We start from the raw sequence: 17,412 nt of genomic DNA on the forward strand, positions 1-17,412 counted from the left end.
TTATTTTTGTTTGACGAGCTGTGGCTTTGTGTTTACACTGCATACTTAAGCCAAAATATCATCTGTTGGGCAATACTATAATTCTTCTCTTTTCACAACTGATATAGTTTGTTGTGTTTATGGCGGTGCCGAGGTAAACGAAGTCTTTAACTGTCTCAAAATTATAGGAACCAACTTCCACAGTTGTTAAGAGATCTATGGACACATTGTGCGTTTATACCATCAACTTGGTTCTATCGGCGTTTACTGTCAGAACCAGTTCAGCATATTCTCCTTTCACTTTTTACTGTTTACTGTTTGACCCATGATGTCAATATCGTCAGCATAAGCAAGTAACATATGACTATTGGTGTATAATGTGCCATTTCTTGTAATATTTGCATCTCTCTGCAATCTCCTTTGGTACTAAACTGTTCGGAGAGGTTCTTTTTAATATTAACTGAAGACCGGGTATCAGTTAAAGTCATCTTACAAAGCCGAATGAACTTTGCGGGAATACCAAATTCAGACATGGCTTGCAGTAACTATAAACGTAAGGGACTGTCGAAAGCTGTTCTATAACACTATGCAACACGAAAATTATTAACCATATTCTGACAACGCAGTGTGATAGAAGACCAAAAAAGAGAAGACACGTGTCTCGCCGTATTTTCCTATCTCATCAACTTTCGCAGCTATAAGCTTCCAAAGGTTTGAGCTTTTTATGTCAAAAGGGGTCATTTTGTCAGGACTATATCTTCCAAACCGTTAGGAAATTTGAATTCATCTCAGAGGCAAAGTTGTAGCAGATATCAAAACCAGATGTCAAACCGATCAAATTTGAAGCAAACACCCAACGACAAAAATTTACCTAAGATCTCAATTAACATATTTTTAGAACATATAAACTCTGTATAAACTGTTCTTAAAGGTCAAAACAGCAAAGCAAATGGGATTTTTTCCTGTTTTCTCTGGTTCATGTCCACAGATACTAAACCTTTCAATATTCAAGACAACAATTAACTACAATAATGTAGGAAAGATATCAGTAAACAACTTTCTGGAACATACTAACTGTCTGCGAAAGGTTCTTAAAGGCCAAAATAGCAAAACAGAAAATGTTCGATTTTTATACTTTTTTCTCCGATTCTTTTTCATAAATATCAAATCCTCCAAAATTTAAGAATACAGTAAACTACAAAAATTTACCTAAGATTTCAATTAACAACTTTCCAGAACATATCGACACCTCCAAATAATAGTATGCTAAGTCTAAAAAGTGAGTTTTGCAGGAGAAGCTCTCAAAGTGTGGAAACTTTTTTGAACTTCAGTACTATGCTAAGTCAATATTTGTTTATAACTTCAGTTCGGATTGACCGATCATTACCAAAATTTGACAGAATTTAAGTTAAAGGACGCTCAACACCTCCAAATAATAGTATGCTAATTCTGAACAGTGAGTTTTGCAGGACAAGCTCTAAAAGTTTGGAAATTTCTTTGACCTTCAGTACTATGCTAAGTAAATATTTGTTTATAACTTCTGTTCGGATTGTCCGATTATTACCAAAATTTGACAGAATTTAAGTTAAAGGACGTTAAATATAAAAATGTAAAGAACTTGAAAACGTGCTAAGTCGACTTAGCATACTATTGTTTGGAGGCGTCGATATGAACATTCTCGGAATGGCGCTTTAAGGTGAAATTCACAAACAAATCAATTATTGTTAACATTTTCCCCTACTCAGTTCTGTAATAACAAACTCTTCAAAATTCAAGAAAATTTTAAAGGTTATGTATTTACGGGCCTGAACAGGAAAAAATGGGCAAATATAATCGAACTTTGAGCTTAAAGAACAGTTCTTAGAAAGGTTAGCTTTCATCCACCGGGGTAACCCGCAACCAATTTCGTGATTTATATCATGACAGATATAATACAGTGCGTCACATTAGGTGTTGTTAGGGGCCTTTCGGTCTTGTACTTTGCATGTACCTCCGCCATTGCGTAAACTGAACCTTCTTTATAAAGAGTCCGGACATTTCAGGTGCATATTCGCACATCATGGTCTTCAAAAGGTCTACGGGGGTCGTAAAGTGCTGGTTTGGGAATGACGCCCAGCAAAAAATCGTTACCAAATAATGGGTTTTTATAGTACTTTTTGATAGTTTTAACTACTTACAAAACCCCATTATTTTAACAAGGGCATGTCACTGTGAAAATCTATTTATTCTATAACCACTAGAATAACGCGAATAAAGCTGATATTGTAGCAATTCTTTCATTTACTGGGGTGAAGCTGGAGACAATCTATTTTAACTCAAGACTTATCTCTTAGCAGAATGCGTCATCTTTAGGTGTTGTTGTGACGCATTTCCCAATCCATCGTATTTCTCTTATGGCAGTAAAATAGGCCTTTTATTTTGCAAGTGCATCTACCAATGCATAAACTTCACCTTCTATATAAAGAGTGTGAACATTCCATGTACATATTCGCAGATCATGATCCTTAAAGCGTTTGCCAGGGTCGTCAACTTTAGAGGGGTTTGTTTTTATACCCTCAGCATTTATGCTAACGAGGGTATGTATACACACTTTCATACGGGCAAAATATGCCTCATCGATATAATGGTTTCAGACCCCAAGTAATTTTGGACGAAATGTGCTTCAGACAATTTGGAGTTGATTTAGCCATGACCGTCCGTCTGTCTGTCTGGATGGCTGGAGCGCACGATAACTCTCGAACGGATCAACCGATTCGGTCCAAAATTTGGCTTTGGTAATATTTTGTCCAAACTTAGTTTAAGTTCGAAGATGGGTTATATCGGTCAACTCCTACCCGTACCTCTCCCACAAAAGTTCGGAAATGTTTGGAAAATTTTTGTGCACGATAACTCTTGAAGGAATTAACCGATTTGGTCCATACTTTGCACATCGTGAAATTTTTACCAGCCTTAGATGATGTTCCAAGATGGACTCAATGGGTCCACATCTTCGGATATCTCCCACACAAAATTTCGGAAAAGTTCAGTTTAGGGCCATCCCTCGAATCACTCTGATTGTTTTAGCAACTTGTATACACTGCCCTCCATACGACGGTACAAGTTTCATTAGGGACAAGTCCATACTTCCTGAGAAAATAGCCTGAAAGTTGCAAAAAACCCCTATGACACCGTGTGAGGTGGTTGGAGCGCAAGATAACTCTAGAACGGATCTGCCGATTCGGTCCAAAATTTGGCCTTAGTAATATTTTGTCCAAACATAGTTTACGTTTGAAGATAAGCCATATCGGTCCACTACATCAGGTACATCCCCCACCAAAGTTCAAAAATGTTCGGAAAATTTGTTCATACGGTAACTCTTGAAGGGAGTGGCCGAATTGGTCCATACTTTACACATCCTAATATATCTACTAGATATAGATCAGGTTCAAATATGGACTATATTTGTCCAATCCATCCGGTACCTTCCACACAAAATTTCAGATAAGTTCACTTTAAGACCTGCTATCGAATCATTTTAATTTTTGTTGAAGCAACTTGCATTTGCTGCCTCAATTACGATGGTAAACGTTTTTACAGGGGCAAGTCCATACTTCTTGAGCAAACATCCCAAAGGTTATAAAAACCCCCTATGACACCATATGCAGTGGCTGGAGATCCACTTCCATAATGGTCAATGTAGATCCATTCCTTTTAGTATCTCCTCCGCAAAATGATGAACATTTTTGTCGTTTCAAATTCCCAACATTTTTAAAAACCCCTAAATACATACGTTTTTTGGGGAAAAAAATGTTTCAATATATTGAGGCTGAGGGTATATCTCTGTCGGCAAAGCCGACTGATACTTTTTTTACTTGTTGTACTGATGCACTTAAATGCGTTTCAACAAAATTTACCTATATTAATGAAGACACTCAGAGCAAAGGCGTTAAGCTATCCCAATTTTAATATTTTGAATTTTACCAGTCAAAAGCTTATGCTCAGGGGCAGTAGTGTAGGGTATAACATAGTCGGCCACGTCCCGACTATAGCCTTCGCTCACTTGTTTTATTTGAGTTGTACTGACGATGCACTTAAATACGTTTCAACAAAATTGACCTGTATTCATGAAGACATTCAGAGCAAAGGCGCTAAGCTATCCCAATTTTAATATTTTGAATTTTACCGGTCAAATGCTTATGCTCAGGGGCAGTAGTGTAGGGTATAACATAGTCGGCCCTGACCCGACTATAGCCTTGGCTCACTTCGACCAAATCGTTTGCTCCGTTTATGAGATATCGCGCGTGCCATTTTAGCGAATATTTCGGAACTTTTGTGGAGGAAGTACCGAAAGGGGTGGACCAATAATCTCCATCTTGGAACGTGATTTAAGTTTGGCCAAAATATTACTACTGCCTCGAGAGTCATCGTGCGCTCCAGCCAGCCAGACAGACGGACAGGGCTAAATCGACTCCAAATTGTCTGAAACGGAATTCGTCCAAACATACTTGGGGTCTAAAACCATTATTTCGATTATGCAAAATTTGCCTGCATGTGTTACCATAAATCCTGAGGGTATAAAATAGGGATACGTATTATTTTGGTTAAAACTTAAAAATCGATGAATCGATCTTTTGATTTTTACTTAGAACTCAAAAATCCAGATATCTCGCGCGACATGCCCTTGTTAAAATAATGGGTGGAAAAGGAGGTTTGTAATGAGGATTTTTGCTGGGTACTTAGAACTCACTTGGATGAAGGAATCGTTCGATCGAGATGACTCCTTCGTTGAAAATGTATAACGCTTTAGTGTACACTGCTTCCGGCTTAACACTGCCGTACCGTTAGGTTAACTTTTTTTATCAGTACAACAAATAATATAATATTGTTGTCTTGCTCTCACCAATATAATCTATATATTTCATTTTCATAGTACATCAAAAAGTTAAAACAGAATTGATCTTTTGATTTCCACTGCAAGAATCTAAGAATCATAATAGAAAATCGATCTTTTGATTTTCTATGAAGTAAAAGTCGACTTCGATTTTTAGATTCTTCAAATCAAAAAATCGAGAAATTGATTACTCGAAAATTGACTTGCGTATCCCTAGTATAAAAATTCATGAAAATGAATTATTTCGTGCTCAGTAAGTGGTCTTTCATTCCTTACGTTACACCATTCGACAATTGTGTGAATACTAAAGACTGTTTTTTAATGAAGCAAACTGTGGAACAAATATCCTTATTTGATTTTATCTGTAATTTAATTTATTGACCTATTTAATATTATCTGAAATTCTAAGTCACATTTTACAACCAAACCGGCTGTTATTAAGGTGTGTAAACCTTGTATGTAAAGACTATGCAAGTTACAACGCATTGTTTGAAGATCTCAGGCACATTTTCTTGTACAATTTGAAAGCAAGTGCTTCGTAGGATATTCGATATGAGATTTGGAATATGTTTTAAAAATCAATGAGATCTGTAGTGCGATTCTCTAACTCATTTTTTGAGTTACCGACAATTGTCGGTAAAATTAAAATGTTTATAGTTTCTGTAATTATCGATGTTTTTCGGTAAGTTAGCGACGAATAAAAAGCAGTCGTAAAGTTCTACCAATAGCAAGAGTGTTGTCAACTTTTATTTGAACTTTTCATTCATAATTTTGAGTTTTAATTTTTTTGATTTTTGTCGGTAACTCAAAAAAATGTGTTAGAGTATCGCTTTATGAGCTAGAAACGAAATCGAGCTACATGTTTTGATGCAACAATAGATTTCTTCCATTTGAAAGGATGACACAAGATTCGGAGTACCTCCTCAAATATGTAACAGATTTTCTTTTGAAATGTTATTTATACTAACATTGTGTTTCCTTTTTATGCCACCTTGTGTGCCTTATTTGCCATGTGGCCAGGTTGGTGGTTTGAGGGTTTTGTGGCGTATGTTGTATATGTCATTTAAAACATATCATGCATACGTCACATTGATGCAAGATACTATGTATTTAAATTGCTTCATATATTATTAAATAAACTTTATTCATATATAAATCCAAGCTCATCATAGATTATGTTATTCAAAAAAGTCTCATTTGGAATAAAAATCTTTTCCTTAGATACATACGAAGGGACGGACATTAGATACCTTTCATTTTTTTCATAGTTCATAAATGAAACGCCCCATATGTTGTTTGTTGTCATAACAATAAGAATAATTTCCACAACTAACGATGACTGGATGCTCTTTTACCATTTTCAGATTAAAATATTAATCCACTTGTCTATTTCAAAAAAAGAAATACAACTCCTAAAGCTAGCTTTTGTGGAAAGTAACCCTCTCAGGGGTTTGAAAGAAAATTTTCTATGAATAGCTAAGTTGGCAAAGATGGCATATCATAATCATATTATGTTATTGACAGTGCACATGTCCTTCTGTTAGACCTTTTTCCCCATTTATTTCTTCATTTCATATATCAAGAGCAAATGGTATTTCAAAGTGTCTGTGTACATTTGTAGAGATATTAGTAAATGACAAGCGGAAAATTTGTATGTTTATTTGTAGTTGTTGTCATTTGCTTTTGATGCTAAGGCAACAAAGTCTAAACAAAAAATGACAGACAGTTCTTGATGTTCTAAATGTGTTGGGTTTAAATTTCACACAAAGATGGGGAGAAAGGATTTGACATTTGTGTAAATAAATCGAAAACGAAAGGGTGGCTGCGTCCCAAGATATAAGTACATAACACATAAAGATTCATTTATAATTTAAAGCTATTTATATTCAGTAATTTTTGTATAATCTTAAAATGCCTTACAGTCATCTGGAAATAAGAATTCAAAATCACCCTAAAAAACTAAAACACATACATAGTACAAAACAACTATGAAAAGTCTATGGTCCAAAAGGACGACCTTGTAATATCCTACACCACTTCCCTAATGATGACTTTTTTACATTCTCATATCCCTGTATCATATTTGGATTAGATTCTATTTGAGATTAGATAAAATGTTATAAGATGAAACGATAAAAATCGCTTCGGATTTTGATATAGCTCCAATGTGCATATTTGGCCGATTTTAGGTATAATATATGGGTATCCTATATAGCTATATTAAAATACGATCTGATTAAAATAGGGATTTACTGATTTTGTCCATATTTACACATCCTAACATATCAATGAAATATATGGATTTACCGGCGAGTACTGAAAATACCATGGACTGCGAAAATTTCTAATGACGAAGTACTAAGAAGGATGAATATAAGCCGGCAATTAATAACAACTATAAAAAAGCGCAAAATAGCGTATCTGGGACATGTATTAAGGAACAACAAATACATAATTTTACAAGCAATTCTGAAGGGAAAATTGAAGGAAGGCCAGCTAGAGGAAGGAAAGAAACATCTTGGCTCAAAAACATCATAGACTGGACAAGTTATACCAACGAAACTGATCTGCTGAATGCTGCAAGACACAGAGAGCTGACAACCATTATACAATAAGATAATAACTGAAATGCGATAGATATTAAAAAAGATGAATTGTACGATCACTTATATCCGGATAACGGAGGAGTAAATAAAGAAAAAAGGATGAGTAAATAAAGAAAACATATCTACCAGATATAGATCATTTTCGAATATGGACTATATTTGTCCACTCCATCGGGTACCTCCCACATAAAATATCGGATAAGATCACTTTAAGACCTGCCCTCGAATCACTTTAATTTTTGTTAAAGCAACTTGCATTCGCTGCCTCAATTATGACGGTAAACGTTTTTTTTTTAAGGGAAAGTTGATACTTCTTGAGAAAGCATCCCGAAAAGTGTTAAACCACCATATGTAGTGTCTGGAGAGCAAAATAACTCTAGAACTGATCAACCGATTTGGTCCAAAATTTGGCCTTCGTCATATTTTGCCCAAAGTAGTGGGCGCGATATCTATTGAAAAGATATGACTCCCAAAATAAGATCGACTTCCACAATGGACTATGTTGGTTCATTCTTTTAAGTACCTATTCCGCAAGACTTTTGAACTCTAATTATAATCCACATTTTTGTCGGCACGTTCAAAGGTCCAAACAGGCCACAAAATTCTGAAAAGATAAAAACATTTGATCTATCCGTAGAAAACAGTTTTAATTCACATAGGCTGAGGGTATATATCTGTCTGCAAAGCCAACTGATACTTTTTTACTTGTTTAGTCCCATTTAAATAGGGCTTGCGGTTTCCATGCAAAATCCTGAAAACTTAAAAAAACCCTACAAATGTGAACTTTTGCCTCGATTTATTTAAAAATCCCTTCGTCTATTTTTTTATTTTTCTCATCTATGAACATTGTAGATTCAGAATCTGCAAAAACTTCCCAGGTGTAAGCGCCTTCCGTATAAAGTTGGTTCAGGCGCACCGTGGTGTTAGACAGTAATTCCTTTATCTAACTGCTACATTGATATAATTTGCATCAAGTGAGAGGTCAAGAGTTGGTTTTCACGTTTAGTTTTCGTAAGTTGTCCGAATGTGCCCACAAAATTTTCCACAAAAGATATGGTCAAACATTTGTCAGTATTGAACTATAACTGCGATCTCTAGCGTGATTAAGGTAACACTAACCACAGTTAAACTGAGGGATACCTGAATTTACTAGGAAATAACTCGGTTATCTGACAACGTACATCAACATAATTAGTATCAATGGAAAGGTCGAGCGTTCCATTTTTAAATATAACTTACAATGGCTTAACATAGTTTCCAGGAATAAAGACATAGTAATTTCACTAACAACTTTACCAATTTTGACACAAAATTTATATGCCGTAAACTCAAACCTTACAAAAAAATCGCGTCGAGCACACTACCATTGCGACCTACAAAGCCGCTACAAAATTGGATAAAAATTTTATCTTTGGTCCATTTCACCCCTAAATATTTCACGATCATCGCCGACCTCCATACAAAATTTGTAACGATTGGTCCATAACTACGGGCTGTAGCGTGCGTACAACTTTTAATGGACGGACGGACACGTATCTCAAAATCGCTTTATATCGTCGAGATATGAATTTCGGTATACCACATGGATGTTCTACGACGAATATTTCGCTGTCTTACATGAATTTTTCTAAAAACAAGCTTAGTCGACCGAAGATGCCTTTCATATATAAGTATTCTACCCGAAAATAAAAACCAATTTTAGATATTTTGTTGCATCTACGGATGGATGCTAAATGCTGTTACTGAAGTATATGTTTCTTCCAAATCCGTTTCAGACCATTTGGAGTCGATCCACCGTCTGTCTATCTGGCTGGCTTGAGCGCACGAAAACTCACGAAAACGCACCAAAATTAGATGGACATTTTGATGACATGTGGAAAATGTCAAGCAATTTGGTCTAGAACAATTTTCGCCAAATTATATTAATATAACACTATGCAAAACTAAAAATGCAAGCAACTTCTAGTATAAATTTTTTGAAAGTACATATTTAGACTACAAAAACCCTAGTTGGGTTTTGTCCTGTCAGATCCAGTTCGGATTTTATGGCCTCATCTAAACCAGGCTAAATCTACACTTTTTTGCATTTATCAGGCCTTTATCTCAGTAACGAATAGGAATTTGGCCTTGCTGTCTTTAGCAATATTGTAGCCTTAAACCAGTTGAATTTATCTTTTGAAGAAACCACATAAGAAAAACTCCATCTAGGGCATCAAAATTTAAAAAATATAGAAAATTTTACATAATTGCTTAAATTCTGGTCAGTATCGGTTAAACTATTGGGAGTTGAACCAAGTAACCTTTTGCAAAAATCTTCCAAATAAAGTTCTCAACAATTCTTTAGAACATTCTGAAACTCTAAAATGCTTACTTCATGTTGTTTCAGCGGTATTTTGCATCATATCTTTTACAACACGTATTTCAAACACAGTTCACACCAACAGTTTATTCTCGCATTTCGGATTTCACTACATTATTGACATTTTTATTAAATCGTCGTTGAAAAATGTACTGAAAACAACGGGATAGAGGCATTTTAGAACAATGACGTGTTCTGAAGAGTTGTGTATTACATTCCAGGGAATATTTTTTCAAAAGAAAATATTCAGAAAAAAATAACGGTTTTGGAGATACGGTGCGAAATGTATAAAAATTGTGGAATTTTTGCATATATTTTGAAATTTGGGGCAATAAATGGAGTTTTTCGAGTTTATTAGTTCTCCAAATATTTTATTCTTGTCCTTATCTACAAATTTGCTTCAGATGTCATAAGAAGATTCGCATTGGTTTCAGAGATATGGCCCCGAATTTCTTTAAAAACTCAATATTTAACCATATTTAGATGGGGCCATAAAATCCGAGCTGGATCTGACACAACAAAACCCAAATAGGGTGTCTTGTCGTTTGGGTCTGTACTTTCAAAAAATCCACAGTTCAAAGTGTTTGCACAAGATCACCTCAAAAATGTTGCACAGTGTAATCATAATATCGCCCCACCCGACTTTTACCCTTTCGTTATTGGTTTTTATTTTTTTTTTCGAAATGTCAGGAAACTCGACATGAATTTTAATGAGAGTTTATGTTTCCCCAGAAAGGGACCGAAAATCTCGACTTCAAATATTGTCCATGTTTTAGTGTAGCAGCCTATATAACCATACCTAGAGGCTTAAGATTTTAAAATAATTTAGGTAAATATTCCAGTCCAATTAGCTGTAATTTGGCATATCGAGTTCACTATGAACAGGACATATATTGGCGAGGTTCACATTATTTGGAACGTTCACTATTTTCGCAATTTTAAGAGAGCATCAATAATTACAAAAACAATTTAATTATAAATCTCATTAATAAACTTTATTTTAGTTTCAAATTGCTTTTTGATTCTTAAGACGACAGAGAAAAGGTGTTGAAGACACTTGTAGCTTACATAGAATTTTATTACTAATTATAACAACTACATATGTGAAATCCATTTTACGCTTATACTAAGTTAAGATAAAAAGTCAAAATAAAAGAATTAATATAAAATATTAAATAATTAAAAAAACAGACAAACTGCTTCAACATGATGGCCCTTTAATTCATCGTTAGTGGAGCACATTTAGCGATCGACCTCTTGTATAATCCGTTCTTTGCCAGGATTTCACTTTGACTTTTCGGTTTCGGTTCTTTTCGGTTGACGACACTCCCAATAAGTAACCCGTTAGGAGGAAGATTGTCCTCTTGCACCAAAGCTGAACATCCCTTCCAGATTGTAACCAAACTGGACCAAACAAACCAGAATATCTGAGAGTGGAGAGCATCTTGTAGTATCACACTCAGTTGTTTTTGTCTTATTCAGTGGATTCTGGCAGCAGAAACACCGACTCTCTCCGATTAACAGATGCCCGGGGTCGGAACTTGTATTTCGATAAGGCCTGTAGACAACGGGGGCTATGAGGCACGTTTATTAACCCCTCTACTTCTGTGGGTTGCGTCTCCATCTCTTATTGAGTCAGCAGCATTTTGTCGACAACTCGTAGAAGAAGAGCCGCTTGCTTTACAGCGGTTTCCACAGCTCCCTTGAAAAAGTGAATTTTAACTGCACGTTGTACGAAGTAGAGTTTTCCTTCACGGCAATTTGACTGGTTTTAAACCCCTCTCAACCCCTTGGTGGCTCCCACAAAATTCCTTGCGTTGTCACGCCATATCTTCCAGGAGAGCCCACGCCTTGCGGTAAACCTTTTAAAAGGAAAAAAGCAATAGAAGAAAAATTAGAAACGTACGAAAGCAGCAATATACATTTTAGAAAGTCATCCTACGGGACCACAAAAGTATACGTTAACTCTTAAAAAAAGACGTAAGCTCTCCATCAGTGTGTAAAGCTACCATTAATTGTCTCATCAGCTAAGACTTCTGTCTAAAGTAATGGATATAATTCCAGAAATTCTGTCATACTCGTTACCGGTATAAATTAGCAAATTCTGTTCACGAGACAAAGCAACTTTGTCTACTGCGAGACAGTCACGAAAGTGTAAATTTTAAAAGTAGATTGACATGAAATTTTAATTTTTTTGAAAGTCGAAGTGGGAACTTCATATAATTCAATTTTTATACCCTACACCAACCACAATGTGGAAGGGGTATTATAAATTTGTTTTTCGAAAAATTCATGTAGCGCCGCGAAATGTTCGTCGTAGACCCCCCATGTAGTATACCAAGATTAATATCTCGGCGAGGTAAAGAGATGTTGAGATGTGTGTCGGTCCGTCCCTCCATTAAAAATATCATCAAACTACAGACCGCAATTATGGACCAATCTTCACGAAATTTTGTTTGTAGGTCGGGTTCAGACCAGAATAGACCCCTATCGTTTCTGGCGATGATCGCGAATAATTGACCAAAACTTAAATTGTTGTCAGACTTTTTTGTCTAATGGTCCGATCAGCGCGAAATGTTAAATAAGGATTGAGGTTATGACCGAGAAGAAGCTAGCAATTTAACATGATGATCAGATAATATTTAGACAGTTAAATAGACCAATACATGTGTGTGAAAATTGGTAACACACGTAAGCTATATTCAGAAGAGGAACTCTTGACCTTTCCATTAAAGCCAATTATGTTGATGTACATGGTCAGATAAAAAAGTTACAGCCTAATATATACAGATATCCCACAGCTTTAATTGTGGGAAGTGTAAACTTTAACCGCGATTTATTTTAAAATTCCTCCAGCGATTTTTTCTTTCTTTTTCGATTTTTCTCATCTATAAACATTACAGTTTCAGAAACCACAAAAATTTCCCAGGTGTAAGCGGTTTTCAGTTAAAGTTAGTTAAGGCGCAACGTGTATGACATTGTTTTACATGGAGGCGATACAATCAGAGCATTGTCCCAAGTTGAAGTTCTAAATCTCAAAAACGGTAAAACCTACCAAAATATGATAAAATTCAATCATGTAGAGAACTCTACAACATTTTCATTAGTTCCATTTTCATAGGGCTTGCGGTTTCCAAGCATACTCCTGAAAACCTAAAAAAAAAAAAACTCTAAAAATATGAACTTTCACCGCGATTTTTGGATCCTTTACAATGTTTTAAATGTTTAATATTTTGTGTCCAGTTGTTCTTTGTTCTGTACAGAGAGCTTTCAAAAAGTTGTTTCTCTACTTTGTAGTTGGATGGGAAAACAACAACAACAATACTGTTTGATCCTTGAGAATGGGGAGTGCAAAATAAAAGCAACAATGGAATATTATTAACAATTGTAGTCCTATAGGTTTCCCCAACGTTTTTAACCACAATGTGCCGTTGGCCTCAAGGGCTTTACACCAGGATGTATTGTGTTTACCAATATTCGATTGTTTAACCTTTTTATTATTCGGCAAACATAAGAACTGTTGATACTAAACCACATTCCGAATGAATATTTAACAATTTAATTTTTTTTTTATAAGGGGACATTTTTGATTTGAGGGTATTATGATATTTCACCCAGACCATGGGAAAGTGGTAGGAGATGGCAACCCTGTTAGAATAACAAATGCAAATTTTTTCCAAAAACGACCATAACATGCCCCAAAAAGACAAATTTAAGTCAAAAGTACAGCTAATTAAAACTGGTAAGGCTACAATTGTTAATAATATTCCGTTGTTGCTTTTGTTTTGCACTCCCGATTCTCCAAAGATCAGTCAATATTGTTGTTGTTATCCCATCCAACTTTGGTTGCGGATTTGTAGTTGGTCGGAGGTATAAACATCTGGTCTCCACCTTCACCCCAATAATTGGACCATACCAATGCGGCTTTAGACCTGGCAAGTCCCGATATTTACCCTGCGGCAAATCCTGGAGAAGACCCAAGAGAAGCAGATCGACACTTACTACCTTTTTGTCGATAATAAAGCAACCTTCGACAGCCCGCTACGTTCAAAGGTTTTCCAAGCAATGTCTGAATTTGGTATACCCACAAAGCTCATTCGGCATTATAAAATGACTCTAACACAAGATCTTCAGTTAAAATTGGAAAAAACCTCTCCGAAGAGTTTTGTACCAAAAGAGGTTTCAGTGTGATCTTTTCAACATCCTGATGATATAGACATCATGGGATGATCAGTAAAAGAAGTAACCGATACCTTTATTAAAGTCGAAGGAGAATCTGCTAAAGTGGGTCTGGCGGTAAACGGCGAGAAGACCAAGCTGATGGTGTCGACGCGCAATGCGTCGATTGAGATCGGACCAACTGTTGAAGTTGGTTCCTATAATTTTGAGTTAGTAAAAAACTTCGTATACATCGGCACCACCGTAAACACAACTAACGACATCAACTGTGAAATAAAAACAAGTAAGCAAAGGTTATAGTCGGATGGGGCCGACCATGTGATAGCCTACACTACTGTCCCTGGGATTTAGCTTTCAGACATCAAAATTCCTTTATGGAACAAATTAATTTATTGTAAGAAATACTTTTTTTGGATTCTGCCACCTTATCACATTAAGCTTGGGACCTACAGTTTATCGCCGAGTCCGAAGGGCGTGTCCTAAGACACCACTTTTAGAGAAGTTTTATATGACTGAAATACTCAGAAAATGTCGCCAACATGACTGAAGTGTATTTTGTCACCGTTGAAAGTTTGATGTTACCTCGCCGGGGAATCGAATAGACGATGTTTGTGGAACAATTATGTATATCATTATACATTTCTAATAAAAGTTCCAAAATTGGAAAATTGACATTGGTAGCCTCTTCTGATACATCTATAAATTTTCTTTGAATATCAGGTTCCTTTTTGGAATACTCCTAATATAAATAAATATATAAGCCGCTGCAAATATACCCAGACGGACATTGCTCGACAGACGACATTGCTCCAATTTTATTGAACAAATGTAAATGCTATACTATACAAATTTTCAAAGGGAACATTGTGAGTTTATTGAAGATCTATCGTCCAAAAAAATGCACTTTTACCATACATATTGTTTGGAAATGCATGCATATTTCGAAAATAGTTCATTGTGGATATATATTGTGATATGAAAAATATATTTTAACCGGTAAAAAACAACTAATAACACTGTGCAACAAGGTTTTGTGCGGTGGAAAATTCCTTTTGGAGATGAAAGCCCTTAGTGAGTATATTAAGAACCCAAAAGGAAATTTTCCCCATAGGTCAAGTTTCTGAGATATCGTGCGATGAATTTTTTGAATTTTCGCCTATGATGCTTGAGAAAATAGCTTTATATCTCTGTTTGCCGTTATTGTAGCTTCGTTTTGAGATTACATGTCTTCAGCCAAATCGAATGGCAAATCTTTTTGTAGAACATTTCATTCTTCTAACTCAATTCCTTTCATGTCCTTTTCGTCCTTTCTTTCTTGAACCGTAGTAAAAGTACCACAAGATGAGATTTTACAGCATCCAAATATTCCACAAAAATATTGCTGAGAGAATTTTAGGTACGGTTCTCATTGGCAACTAATCGATATTGTCACGTTTTCATTGTCCTTTTTGACATTTACCCGGTTTTTGTTCAGAAAAAACCTATGTTTTGTTTTTCTGTATATTCGTTATTTGTTATGTATTGGTAGGTAGACATACCCATTGGTTATCGCTTATATTGACATCTGGCATGTATCTGAAATATTTGCCATATATAGCTCCCGATATGCTGAACACGTTAATGACAAATTTTCTTGGAGAATAGATCCGGTTATCTAATATTTTGAACCGGGTATAGCGATATAAAACCCGGATTTTGTACCGATTTTAAGTAACCGATTAAGCTTATATGTATACCATTAGGAAGCTAATAAGATTGCCAATCAGGGAAAATAAATTCTTTGACAGCATCTTACCTGAGTTCGGTGCTAAAACAAAAAAAAACCGTATTCTTGAACCGTTTTTAAGTAAAAATATCACTGCGCGTAAATGTGAAGATCAAAGATTGGTGGGTGAAATATTCTTTTTGCCGATGAAAGTCGATGAAGTTAATATTATGAACCCGGAAGGACAGTTATGCCGTAGGTCAAACTTCTGAGTTTGGCGTAATGCATACATTCTTGATGAACTTTAAGAGCACGACAATAAACCCGTAACATAAATTCCATTTATCTATAATTCAGAAGTTTGACCTATGGCATAACTGGCCTTACGGGTTCATAATATTAACATCATCGACTTTCATCGGCAAAAAGAATATTTCACCCACCAAGCTTTTATCTTCATATTTACGCGCAGTGATATTTTTCTTAAAAACGGTTCAAGAATACGGGTTTTTTGTTTTAGCACAGAACTCAGGTAAGATGCTGTCAAAAAATTTATTTTCCCTGATTGGCAATCTTATTAGCTTCCTAATGGCATACATATAAGCTTAATCGGTTACTTAAAATCGGTACAAAATCCGGGTTTTATATCGCTATACCCGGTTCAAAATATTAGATAACCGGATCTATTCTCCAAGAAAATTTGTCATTAACGTGTTCAGCATATCGGGAGCTATATATGGCAAATATTTCAGATACATGCCAGATGTCAATATAAGCGATAACCAATGGGTATGTCTACCTACCAATACATAACAAATAACGAATATACAGAAAAACAAAACATAGGTTTTTTCTGAACAAAAACCGGGTAAATGTCAAAAAGGACAATGAAAACGTGACAATATCGATTAGTTGCCAATGAGAACCGTACCTAAAATTCTCTCAGCAATATTTTTGTGGAATATTTGGATGCTGTAAAATCTCATCTTGTGGTACTTTTACTACGGTTCAAGAAAGAAAGGACGAAAATGACATGAAAGGAATTGAGTTAGAAGAATGAAATGTTCTACAAAAAGATTTGCCATTCGATTAGGCTGAAGACTTGTAATCTCAAAACGAAGCTACAATAACGGCAAACAGAGATATAAAGCTATTTTCTCAAGCATCATAGGCGAAAATTAAAAAAATTCATCGCGCGATATCTCAGAAGCTTGACCTATGGGGAAAATTTCCTTTTGGGTTCTTAATATACTCACTAAGGGCTTTAATCTCCAACAGGAATTTTCCACCGCACAGACCTTGAGTTCCAATTTGTGGCACAGTGTAATGAGTAGAAATTCAAACAATTTGCATGCAAACAAATTTATGGCTAGGGTTCCACGTAATTTGCAATAATGCTGGGAATTTATCTATCATGGTAGAGACAAATTGTAGCATGGGAAGAAAATGTTGTATTCTACACAAAACCTATTATATATTAGGCAGTAGGCCCGTTAGTTACCCAGGATACACATTATTCCAATTTGCATCAGGGGGAAGGTCAGTAGTTAATTTTACATATGTAGGCTACTTTGCTGGTACATGCCCTGCAGGAAGTAAAATATGGACCAAATTTTAAATTTGTATATTTTTCATACAAAAGTAATGGCCCATTTAACCCACTAGATAATATGAGATCATCATCCAAAATTGTAGGCATGTTCTTCGACCTTAA

At 35.5% G+C, this 17,412-nt stretch overlaps 1 protein-coding gene across 6 annotated transcripts in view; it reads right to left on the reverse strand.

Annotated features, from left to right (window-relative positions):
- LOC141389508 (patj homolog) overlaps positions 1 to 17,412 on the reverse strand; it is a 460,965-nt gene that overhangs the window by 347,719 nt on the left and 95,834 nt on the right. For 2 of the 6 annotated variants that reach the window (XM_073961096.1, XM_073961098.1), the window contains exon 3: positions 10,788 to 11,676. The exons of 3 other annotated variants lie outside the window; for them this stretch is intronic. The gene's annotated coding sequence lies outside the window, so the exon portion shown is untranslated. Of the gene's footprint in view, positions 1 to 10,787; positions 11,677 to 17,412 lie in introns of those variants that run through there. One more of the 6 variants, XM_073961099.1, reaches the window with a different exon arrangement.

The sequence above is a fragment of the Musca autumnalis genome, unplaced genomic scaffold, assembly GCF_047663935.1.
Source record: "Musca autumnalis isolate F117 unplaced genomic scaffold, ASM4766393v1 scaffold_1, whole genome shotgun sequence".
Classification (NCBI taxonomy): domain Eukaryota; kingdom Metazoa; phylum Arthropoda; class Insecta; order Diptera; family Muscidae; genus Musca; species Musca autumnalis.